The sequence below is a fragment of the Ambystoma mexicanum genome, chromosome 7q (genome assembly GCF_040938575.1).
Source record: "Ambystoma mexicanum isolate Mex_15411 chromosome 7q, UKY_AmexF1_1, whole genome shotgun sequence".
NCBI classification, from domain to species: domain Eukaryota; kingdom Metazoa; phylum Chordata; class Amphibia; order Caudata; family Ambystomatidae; genus Ambystoma; species Ambystoma mexicanum.
The window spans coordinates 87,188,806-87,201,248 of NC_090941.1; the positions used below are offsets into that span (position 1 = coordinate 87,188,806).

The 12,443-nt window shown below is 44.6% G+C and overlaps 1 pseudogene; it reads right to left on the reverse strand.

Moving 5' to 3' along the window:
- The window catches only part of LOC138528800 (steryl-sulfatase-like), a 2,216,653-nt pseudogene that overhangs the window by 250,387 nt on the left and 1,953,823 nt on the right, over positions 1-12,443 (reverse strand).

The following is a 12,443-nucleotide window of genomic DNA, read 5'->3' on the forward strand; positions in this document are numbered from 1 at the left end:
AGCTTGGTCCGGATTAGCGGATAATCCCATGGGCTTTGATGACCCAGAGAAAGCATTTAGGTCAGCTCAACTGCTGCCTAATGCAGTTGAAATACAGATTGGAGAGGAAGTCACCATCCCAGAAGCGACCCGACAATTCTCCCTGGAAGTGAAAGTTAAAAGAGGACAGAAATTGAAAAACCCTGATGCTTATGTTCATCTAAATGCTTCTCTCCAAGCAGCAAGGGTTGTTGGTAAACCCAACACCATTAGTCAATATAGAACATGACACCATTCCAATAGAGGTGGATAACAGTAACTTAAAGAGTATCACTGTAGCCGAAGGCACCATTGTTGGAATGTCGGTTGATGACCAACATTTTTCCATTGATTTAGGAAATTAACTGTTAGGACCAATCCCCAAGGACTGTTTTGACAGTGACAGTGATGACAACACAACACCAGACAGGATCTTTACCCGGCATGGGGGGAACTTCCTGGTGTACACTTCCTGCCCTTATGGCAAGGAAGATGTGACTTGTGACTTCAGGAGGGATGAGGTGATTTTCCAGGTCGATGAGGGCTGCCTTTCCCACCTGAAGCCACCAGTCCAAATCAGCACTCTGACCAGGGACTTCTCCAGCCAGCTGGAGGAGGCCGCTGAGATAGCAAAGCCAGAAGTCTTTCCAGGCTTCAGGCAGATGGTTGAAGAGAGAATCAACCTGGCTGATGCCTGTGTGACTCTGCAGCAGAAGCAAAAGTTGAAACAAGTTTTCTTGGATTTTCAAGATCTCTTTGCAGTGGACTCATATGACTGTGGTCGCACTGACATCCACACAACAACAATTCCCACAGACCCTGGCATGATTCCAGTGTTTGTGAAGCAATAGCGCTTGCCTCTCGCATCAATGGAGTCCCTTTCTGAAATAATTAAGAACCTTGAGTCCCGTGGGATAATCCGTCCAGTCCACAGCACCGTCAATAATCCGGTGCGGGGATATTGAAGCCAAACAGCCAGTGGAGACTCTGTGCCGACCTTAGGGAGCTCAACAAATGAGTCCATTCTTCCCGATGGCCTCTTCCCTACATTGAGCAAGGGTTGGCCCAGATCCAGGGGACACAGGTATTCACTGGAATAGACCTGACCAATGGATACTGGACTGTACCTGTCAGTAGGGAGGACCAATACAAGCTGGCTTTTACCTTTGGGGGCCAGCAGTACACATGGACCCGGACTCCCTTCGGATACATCAACTCCAGCAATGAATTCAACATTTTCCTACACAAGGCCATGCCCGACCTGGGTGATAGGGGTAACCTGGCTTATGTAGATGATGTCCTCATCAAGAGCTCAACTGTGGAGGAACACATAGCGGAGATCTGTGATGTTCTGACACAGTTGAGGGCTGCCGGAGCAAAACTTTCCTTTCAGAAAGCACAGTGGTGTGGAACCCGCGTTTATTTCTTGGGGCATGAGATTACTCCTCAGGGTCTCTGTCCCCAGGAAAAGAAAGTAGAAGCACTCCAGAAACTGAAAGACCCCACAACTCTGCGTGAACTCAGGAGCCTCCTTGGACCGACTAATTACAGTAGAAAGTTCATTGAGGGCTACGCAGAGATCACAAGACTCCTGATTCATCTTTTGAAGGTGGGGGTCAAGCGGGAATGGGGTCCAGAACAATCCGAGGCAGGAAGACAACTCAAAAGAAGCCTCTCACAAGCGCCTTGCCTAGCTTACCCTGTCAGAAAAAGGCAGTTCTTCTTGGAGACAGGGTTTTCTAATACATGCTTGACTGAAGTATTATACCAACAGCATGACAAGGTCAATAAAGTAATCTCCTATGCGAGTAAAACTTTATCCTCTGTAGAGGAAAAATTCAACGATTGTGAGAAGGCACTCCTGGCAACAGTGTGGGCATTGAAGAATTACTGCCTGTTTATCCAGGGGGAACACATCATAGTGGCGACTCCACACCAGCCTCTGCAATATCTCCAAAGTGACAGAATCTGGGCCGGAAATGTAAGTAATTCCCTAATTACTTCCTGATTCTGTCAATGCAAGGCTTTCCTGTGGAGGTCAGATATGGCCAAAACAAGAAGAGTCCCCTCGCGCAAGGTCTGGCTGACTTGCATGATTGTGCCAGAGAAAACTGTCTCGAGGACGAAAGTCTAAAAATCAAGGACAACACGAAGGCATACCTTAATTCCCCACACAAAGTCTTTGAAGAAGACAAGTGTGAGGTAATGCCCACTGTTTATGTGGATGGATGCTCTTACCATGTTGACAACAATGGGGAAAAGGAACTTGTGGCTGGCGTAGGGAATGCATGGGTGGATGAGACCCCAGAACCCTCCGCTGGGTACAAGGTTGGTCCCCAAAGTAGTCAAGTGGCAGAGTTGATGGCTGTGCATCAAGCCATCCTCACTGCTGTCCAACATCAACTCCACGAACTGGTCATAATCACAGATTCGGATTATGTACGGAACGGGTTCGTGGAGCACCTGGTTAACTGGAAAACCAGAGGCATGTTATGTGCTAATAACAAACCGTTGAAACATGGGAAATTAATCCAAAATATTGATGATCTGGTCACCTCGAATGGGATGACCGTCTACCGGAAAAAGATCAAGGGTCATTCCAAAGTAGAGGCACGGGACAAAACTGGAAATGACTTAGCTGATCAGCTGGCCAAAACCGGGGCCATCCAAGGGGATCTAATAGAGATCGAGTCGTTGTTGGGGGAAATCCAGGTCACTGCTATCACTAGGTCCCAGACAAATGCTCACAATGATCTCTCAACTGCACAATGGAGTAAGGAGACCCCAGATGCTGATTTGATTACGGCTCAAAAAGGGGATCCAATAATTGGTAAGTTTTATCAACACATTGAGGACCCTGAGAACATTTCCCTGACGGATACCGATTACATTGGGAAAGAGGACCTCAGAGTGTTGATGAAATGTCCAAAAATGTTCTGAATCCAAGACGGTTTGTTGGTGAGGAAATCACTAGCTGGCCATGATCAGTGGGTGGTTCCTACCTCATTCCGAAGCCTGATCTTAAGTCACGCCCATGATGCGGCCACAGCCGGTCATAGGGGGTTTCACAAGTAGATTTCATTGGGCCCATGATTCGCTCCTCTAGGGGAAATAAGTACATGTTGACAGTGACATGCTTATTTACTAAATTGGTGGAACATCTTCCGGCCCCAAACTGCAAGGCAGAAACAGCAGCTGCCCTGATGATCAACCACATCTTTTCGCATTTTGGACTACCTCAAAGGATTGAGTCAGACAGAGGTACCCATTTCACTAGCGAAGTAATGACAAAGATGTGAGAAATACTGGGGTTAAAAGGAAGCTACATATTGCTTACCGGCGAGCCTCTAGCGGTGCAGTTGAACGATATAACAAAACCATTGTGAGCATATTAAAACATGTTGTGGCAGATTCTGCCCCAAGTTGGGATATTCGATTACCTCTTGTCCTAATGGCCATCAGATCTACCCCTTCATCTGCAACTAAAATGTCACCATTTGAGCTGATGGCTGGATGCAGGATGGTGCTTCCCCAGCATCTGCTTTACAGGACCCAAGAGCAGACATTTATCAATGCCTCCACAACTCATGAGTATGTTGAAAACCTAAGAAAACACCTTTAACATGCTTTTGCCTATGCTCATCGAAATCTAGAAAGATCAGCTGACAGCATGAAGACCCATTATGACTTGAAGACTACCAGAAAAGAATACAATGTAGGGGACCGGGTCTACTTATACAATTTCCAAAGGAACCAGGCCAAACAGCAGAAATTTCTGCCTACCTGGAATGGACCTTTTGAAATTGTAGACAAAATCTCACCAGTCGCCTACAAGATCTGCATCCCCAAAGGCAGTTTGGCAGAAGGGGAAGATAAGTGGGTCCATATTAATTAGCTAAAGTGTTGCCATTCTAGGCACACTCTGCAGCAACTGGAGGAGTCTTCTGGAACCCCAGAGGGGGCCACTCCAGATCCATAAAATTCCAACCCTAAAATATTCCACATATAGTCTATAAAATACAATAATGCAAATGTCTTCTGATTTATAAAATGTATATGTCCGCCCCACAACATTAATAGTGGTGGGGAAATCTCTACAAATATGTTTTTGCTTTGTCATCATAGGAGAGAGAGAGATAAACCATGGAGACTGTCCAAGGAGGATAACCCGGGGACCTTGAGCAAAGATCTGAAGGCCCCGGAGTATCGGTCAATACTCCCATCAGAACTGGTGAGGAGAACCAATCGATCCACTCCTGACGGAGGAAAAGATGCTGAACTTTGCCATTGTGGAATCCGGAGAGATGAGGCTGACATCCCAGTCTTGCGAATTTCCATTGATGGAAGATCAACGCCCATTGCAAGAGGGGGGCTTGTGTCCTGTTCAGCCTTGGCTCTTACCCCTTCTTCCTCCCCACTCTCCTCACCTATCTCGTAGTCCTCCAATTCTTCAGGTTTGAGGTGGCGAAGTGTGCAATAATCTCTCCTTTCTTTAGAAGACATTTGCCTACCACGAGAGGAAGCCACAGTGAATGCTTGAAACTAGCAGTCCTGGGGCTCCTCTCCCGTAGACAGGCGGCAAGGAAAAAAGCCCCACAGGCAGAAAAAACCCTTTGCATGCTTGAAAAACACCAATTCCAGGAGTCTTCCGGTATTATTGATCGGAGGTTTTCCACAGATTGGAGAAAAGAGATCTTGTTAAGGGAGACCGTGGCTCAGAGGATGAGGAGGACAGAAGCCGCGAGGAGCGGCGGCAAGAAACCCTAAATGCAGAGATGAGGAGCGGAAAGAGTGACTCGTTCCGGGAGACCTGAGCGAGCAGAGTAGCAACAGGACTGCAAGGTAGGTAGCGAGCGGGAAGAAAAGAGAAAGAGAGGCAGCTCGCAAGGAAGCGATCCGAAAAGGAGTAACAGAGCGGCTTAGGAGCCGTGAAAGCAGGAAAACTAGTGTCATTCACCCAAAGGCAGCAAAGCTGGTAACTGAGGGGTCGCAACGCGGCGATCGCTGGGGGAGGAGTGGAGAAGTACCTTCCTGCGACCACCATCTTGGATGACAACTAGACCGACTATGTACGTATGATGAAACAACGTGCTGGGACTACCACCTACGCCGGAGCCGCCAACATGGAAGCAACCGCCCATCGGCTCGGCGCGGAAGCAACCGCCAATCGGCTCAGCGGCGTATGACAACTTGTGGGATGTCTTAACCAACTGGTCCAAGCCCTGTAACATCACTGTGCATTGCTGGCAGCAGAAACCTCGGAAATGGCCGCTGGAAAGCATGCTGCTCGCTAGAAATCAACAGAAAGTGTGCAGTGAAAGTCTGAAAAATAGGCCACCTTCTACTTTTGCCTATGTCAGTGGTAACACAGGATACCACTGCCAAAACCCATCATTTGGCTGCCCACAGAGCAAAATCATTGCAAAAGAAACAGGGCTGTTTGAAAAATCTGTTTTTATTTGGTGTCAAATTTGCAAAAATCATGGCTCAAAAACCACCCAAAAAGATCCAACCTTCTTGTTGGGTGGTCAGCATCATTCCACTTCAAGAATTTACATAAATATAAGGTCTACAGAAGTATGTGTTATCTGAACAAAGTCCACATTTGAGGATCGCTTGCTGGAAGAAAGCTGTCAAAAATGGGTGTAATACCGTTACTCACCTCTATCAGAAGCCGGCGATTTAAAACCATTTTGTGTAAAGTTGTACATTGAACCCAAACTATGCCAGAGAAAGACTTGCTATCAGAAGTCTAAGAGGTGGATAGAATTCAAAACTATATTCTGAAAAGGCTTGAAGTAAGAAATGGTTTGATGTATTTGTGAACAATTTGAGTTGAGAGACATGGGTTTCAGAGTTAAAAGTTTCCCACACTGTGCTTCAAGCAAATTCTACACCTCTCCCTGAACAAAGGAAACTTCCCCCTGCCCTTGGCTAAGAGATTGACAGGCTGGTGTCAAAAGGAACTGGGAGTGGCACCCTGGCTTGTTTCTCTGAGTGAAAACAATGGAGCCCTTGAGCTGAATAGAAATGCTAATTTGGGTGTAACTGACAACAAACTGCTGGCAGGAAGAAGGACATGTGACCTTTGAGTCAGCCCAGCTCTGGAGGCGGACCAGGCTGAAATGTGGATTTAACATTGGGTTAAATAAATGTTTTAGAAAAATGCTTATAACAAATTGCACTGAACTGATAAAAATGTGAAGCTTTGAGATTGTTAAAATGAAAAATTCACTCACAGTTTAAGACTAAGCTGGACTCCGTGCGATGTTCTGAGACTAAACCCCGGAATTTATTCATATTGTAGCTACTGTGTTTATGCTAGGAACGTAAAAAATTACAGAAATGTGCCCAGATGGGGTGTGCCTGCATATATAAAAATTGGTGCAGAATTAATATTGAGAAACCCACCAAAAGCGTGAAAAAGTTGTCATTTCTGCACCAAAGCTCTTAGGAAGATGAGAGTTGAACAGAAATGTACCTTAGGCAATCTTTCATGTAATTTATGTAGTATTAACAAGTTGTGTATATTGTAAATATGTGTTTTATGAAAAATAAGATATACTGAACATGGACAAAGGGGAGGGTTTTCCCCTAAGCCATAAACATGACACAGGATGACACACTGCTCCTTTCTCCAATCAGGGGACAGGGAATTCCATGACCTATCAGATCCTTAGAGGGTTGCGCATAGAGAATCAGCTTCCCCACCCATTTTGGAAATGCATAAATAGGGACTGCTGAGGACAAGCAGGGCACACACTTTCCACTTCTCAACTGATTTCTTGGCGAAGCACCCTGCAGGAAGATCCAGACATAGATCCAGAAACCAGACTCCAGAACCAAGCTCTAGAACCAAACTCTAGAACCTTGAAGCAGAGAGGCCTAACCCACAAGCTGAACGTTTTTCAGCTGGCCTTCAGAACCTTTTGCAACCTGATCCTAACCCCTAAACATCCAAGGGACATCTCAAAATCCAACAGCCTGGCTGAGCTGTTTTGCTGTTCTAGCTAAGAACCCTGTGCTAGAACCCAGATCCACAACCAGAGAGCAAAGCTGTATCCAGAACCCCTCAGATCCAGTCCAAGAGGCCGTGCAGACCGCAGTGCTTTGCCGAGAGCAGAACCCAGTGCTGAGACCGGTCTGGTGGCGAGAGAACCCCGGCTAAACCCTTGACCAGCTCTTTGACGTGGCCCACTCCATTACAAAGCCATATGAGTGAGTATCTAGTCTAGAATTGTCCATAGTCATCTCTTAGTTTATAGTAATCCTATTCCAACCATTTCAACCTATCCAGAACTGCCTGATAGAATCTTTTGTCCATCCTGAATTCTTCTCATTATATTGTCTGTGATAATTGTAGCAATAATCATCTTTGCGCTCATATTTTTCTGAAGAGGGACAAGTGTTTTGACGGACAGAGGTCAGAGCAGAGGCGCCGCTGTTCTGGTGGCTGCCTGTTGAGTGACTTGCTTCTTCATAGCTCCTTAGTATAAGCCGATCCTTGTTGGTAAATCTTTAAAGCGCATCTTTCATTTTGAAATCATGACTTTGTTTCTGAAAAATCTACCTTTAGTAAAATCTCGGTAACTGCTGAACCACAGTCCTAGAAACGAAATTTAAATCTCATTTTGAAGTTAAGATCCTCAGCTTTGTAACAAACCCAAAACGACATTCCTTGTAGTCTTCACGCAATGGCGTTTCCCGCATGCAGAAAAGTTGCCGCGAATTGCATTTTGGTTACATTTCACCACATGTCAGAATAGCCGTTTCTTGTTTGCAACTGCTGAATTTTTCGTTTTCAATCTGATAATCATTCATAATCATTGCTAGTGTTGACCTGGACCACTCCAAAGTAACTCTCACTTATCCTGAATCTCCTTTAGTGAATTAAAGTCATTTGAGCATTTTTCCCATTCATTGCAAACCACATTTAAAAGTGATTGACCTGTTTTAAAATCATACCTGTTCTCTCTAATCTTGCTGGGGGAACTGGGATTGAACTGCATTACTGCTTTTATTCCTGAAACTGTTGTGCCCTCATTTCCATCTCTTCATATTGCATAGTGGGGGAGTGAGTAGTCAAAGGGATAAGAGTGATCATATTGTCTTTTGTGGAAATCATATCAAGTTTTATTTCTGTGCTTCATTCTTTCCTATTATTGCATTTCCTTGAATCCATATAAAGTATTCTCTGCTACCTTATCCTTCCTATTCCTACTCCTAAGTGATTAAAGAGATTGTGAAGATTGTAATATTACCCTTACTGATCACCGTTCATATTCATAAGTGTGCTATTCAGATATTATTCATATTCATAAAAGTGTGATATATATATTTTTCAATTCTTCAAATAAACCTTTTAATTTGCAAAACAAACCTACTTCTTTGCTCATTGAGGTCGGGGAGATACAAAGAGAGGGACGTTATATAAGGGTTCATCATCCAGATTTAAAGAACTTTTTGACATAAAAATATATAAATAAGGGTTTCCATTGGGCACCCCAGACTAGGCATTGACTTAGTTAGAATGCTGGATTGAAATCACTTACAATTTCCATTTAACTTCTTGGGGCTGTGAACCTGCACTCACCTGTGTAAGAAAATGGATTGTCAGAAAAGGCCTGAAAATTCTGCCTCCGCCTGAAGTCTTGCACTTTCATACCTTTTTTAGTGCCTCTACCTGCCATCTTGGAACTCTAAAAGACCCGAGAGTTCAAAACGGTTGCCATCCCGTTATAAGCTCGAGGGCTATGTGGAAACCATGAGCAGGGTGGCCCTCATTTAATGGCACCACAGGATGAGCAATGTTCAACCCTGTGTACATAAAAGGGTAAAAGCAGTCTAGCGCAAAATCTATGTCAGAGTAGAGGCACAGAGACAGGCGCACAGCATCATCTTGAACTCCTACCAGGCACTAAACCCAGACAGACCTTCCAAACAGAAAAAATCACTTGCCACTCTGAAAATTGAGAACAACATGTTTTAAAAGTGAGCAGTAGAGCTCTGTGTGTACTTTGAGTATACAAACCGATATTTTATATATGTTCTGCCTGCAGTAGTTGTGCAAATCCCAGATACAATTCATATTGTTGTGGTGCCATTGAATGTTGTGGATGTTGTAAATGGTCATTCATGCAAAGGGGACAATTATGTTTTTTGCCCATTCCTATTTTCGTCCCAGTCTGGCGCAGGCTACAACAATTGAACTTAAAAGAACATATAATATAAAGTAGGGATTCTGCATGCGATAGATGGCAAAAAAGGCATAGAATTTGTTAGCCCTATTTTTTATTTGACGGGCACAAATCTAGTAGACCACTGAGAACCGCACCCGAGCATGCCTGAGTGAAGTTTGAGGCATGCCACGGGATGTCAACCTGCATACTAAGGAAGTTGAAATGGGTGACCGCTGCCATCAAATTTCAAGTGGACCTTTCTTTCTCTGAACCAAATGTTCTTGCCTCCCATAACTCTTACAATATCGCAAATGGTAATGAATGGAGTTTGTAGACTGCCCCTTTCTCTTATCTGCCAACTCTCAGATGCTAATTTTGTTAAGACAGAAAGAGAGAGAGTGAGCAGTGCTTTAAGTGGGCCGGGGCCTGGCAGTCTCCAAAATGTGGGGCTGAGCCGGGGCCCTGCCGGGGCCCCGGTCCCACAGCATGCAACATTGGCGGGATGCATTATCCCGTCGCGGCCGCAGCCGCGATGGGAGATGCGCCTGCCATGAAGTCAGGCTAGCTGACAGAAGTGGCAGCCAACCACAGCAATGCTGTGCCTGGCTGCCACTTCTGTCAGTCATAATAACTGCCTCTGGTGACACCTTGCGCGAGAGGTCACCAGAGGCAGTTACTGCCCCTTTGTTACCCCAGGTCTCTGAGGCTTCTTTAACCCTCGGCGAACCTGGGGAATCCACAACATTTTTCGAGGTTTATAAAAGATGGCTTAAAAAGTACACAATTCAAGCCATCTTTTATAAAGCTTTGCTGATGGACGTCCGTAGTCAAAGCTTTATAAAAGATGGCTTGAATTGTGTACTTTCAAAGCCATCTTTTATAAACACGAAATGTTTAAAAAATATGGCCTGAAAACTAGGCAAACCGTAAGGTATGCACACAAATATATATACATGTTATATATCTGTATGCGTACCTTACTATGGTTTGTGTACTTTGCAAGCCATCTTTTCTAAACATAGAAATATATTACATATTTCTATGTTTAGAAAAGATGGCTTGCATACTACACAAACCATAGTAAGGTACGCACACAGATATATAACATTTATATATATTTGTGTGCATACCTTACGATTTGCGTACGTTTTAGGCCACACCCCCCCCCACAAGCCACGCCCCAGATGAGGGCCCCCCTCGATTTCTTACCCCACTTAAAGTCCTGAGAGTGAGCGAGAGAGAGAAAGAGAGGGAGGCAGAGATGGAGCAAGAGAGAGAGCGAGAGAGGGGGCGGGTGTTTTAGGGTGGCAGTGCCAACTAGTGAAATCGGCCCAGTCTGCAAAAGGCCACTGATAGGAGTGCCGGGTTGCATGTTGTTTTGTGTGGTAATGCCAACGTCACCCCTTCTCCAGACTAACAGATTCCCCTCTAAGATCTCTCACAACCTGACACTGCACTCACTAGCCCCACTCCACAGAAGGCTGCCACAGCCCTCGCCAATAGCATAACAACACTAACCGGACCATGACTAAGCTCTCCACGTTAGCCCTATCACACTGTCCCACATCAGTTGCTAACTAGACCAAAAGTCTAAATCCCTATGGATAACATGTTCCCAAGTTTCTCCGCCAAAGCCTGAGACATCAGATGGGCACACAGAAACAGGGTACCTTTGACCGGCACCCCAGGACACCACACGTTTCACATCTGCCTCTCACTAAATAACCCCCTCGCCCCCCACGCATAGTAAGGCCACCAATAGTGGCAGAAGGAACTCTACATGACTATTTAAATTATATTAGTAAGACATACAAACAACTCAACACAGCTATAGCAATGTGTCATGAATTCCATTTCCGCCTGGGGCAGGGTGTACACAAGGATTCACATACTGTTTCAACGAGAGAGAAAAAGCGCACATTTTGCAAGGGAAGAGACAATATGGTTTGCATACAAAAATGCCACTTCAGTACCTTAATTAATCCATTATTACTTTATCATAATATACCATCTGTGCAGGCTCTACCCCAGACCTAAAATATATGATTGCCAGAGTATGGCATGCTTTCATTTCAACTAAGATTATTCCACTTGAACAAACGGTTTCCTTGGTAACTCGCTTGTAATAATAACTTGTTTTGCAAATGTGAGGGCTGGTGAAAGCCAAGGGCTTTTGGGGGGTCAAATAACTTGACCGAACAGCTTTTTGTTTTTCTGCATATTTGCACAATTTGTTAGCCTTTGAAGATCAATCCGCTCACATTTTCATATAAGTACAAAAAGCAGAGACGTGTATTTATAGCATGTCTATTTCTAAGAAACTATTGTTAATGGCTGACGCATTCATCAGCTCCTACCAATCAATTCTGTTTTGCTTCAAAGTGTTTATATGTATATAATCTGGGGTTAATGATCAGTGATTGCACTGTATCTTTTTTTAAAATCTGTATTGCATTTCTTTATTGAAATTAAAAGTTGCTTTACCAAGTATCAGTATACCAAGGCCATATTGATGTTGGACCAGTCCCATTGCTAGGGCCTTTGTAAACCTTCACAATGTCATGCTTTAGAAGTGTATCCATCGATCATGCTGGCAGAGGGGAAGGAGGTGGAAACACTCAATGGGGACAGCAAACACAGACTTCAAATACTTCTTGAGTAATTGCACTACTATGCAAATGGTGGAAGAGGATCATGGGGTGAGTGGCAGTAGAAGGTTTTGGGGCTCCCTCCTCGGAAAGGAGGTGGCTCTTAAGAGAGATCTTGATGCCAGGCAATTTTGAAGAGACCTTCTTTACAGCGGTAGGCAGTTCCAGTAGTGCAGAGCCAGAAAAGAAAAGCATAAGTGAGAGACGGCACAAATTGGAAAGGGGTACGTTTGGATGGGGGGTGCTTTTGAGCCTAGTGCGAAAGGGGGTGAGTTGCAGGAGTTGGATTAAGCCAGATGGGGGGTGGGCTAACCCATACATGGATTTAAACAAAAGAATAAGGAATGTGATTAGGGAGTAATTCTGCATAGATAGCCATTGCACAGGAACGTGATATGTTAAGATTGGTGAGGTTTGTTGGCTGTTGACCGGTGCTAAAGTACAAAACCTTGATTAAAGGAGCAAAGGAGTGGGTGGGCGTTGTCCCATTAGGTTACCAAAACAATGATCTAGATGCTAAGAACTATGGTGGTGATGCACGTGTTGATAGAGGAAAAGGTGAGATTGGGATGGATTTTTAGGAATGCTCAGGATGTTT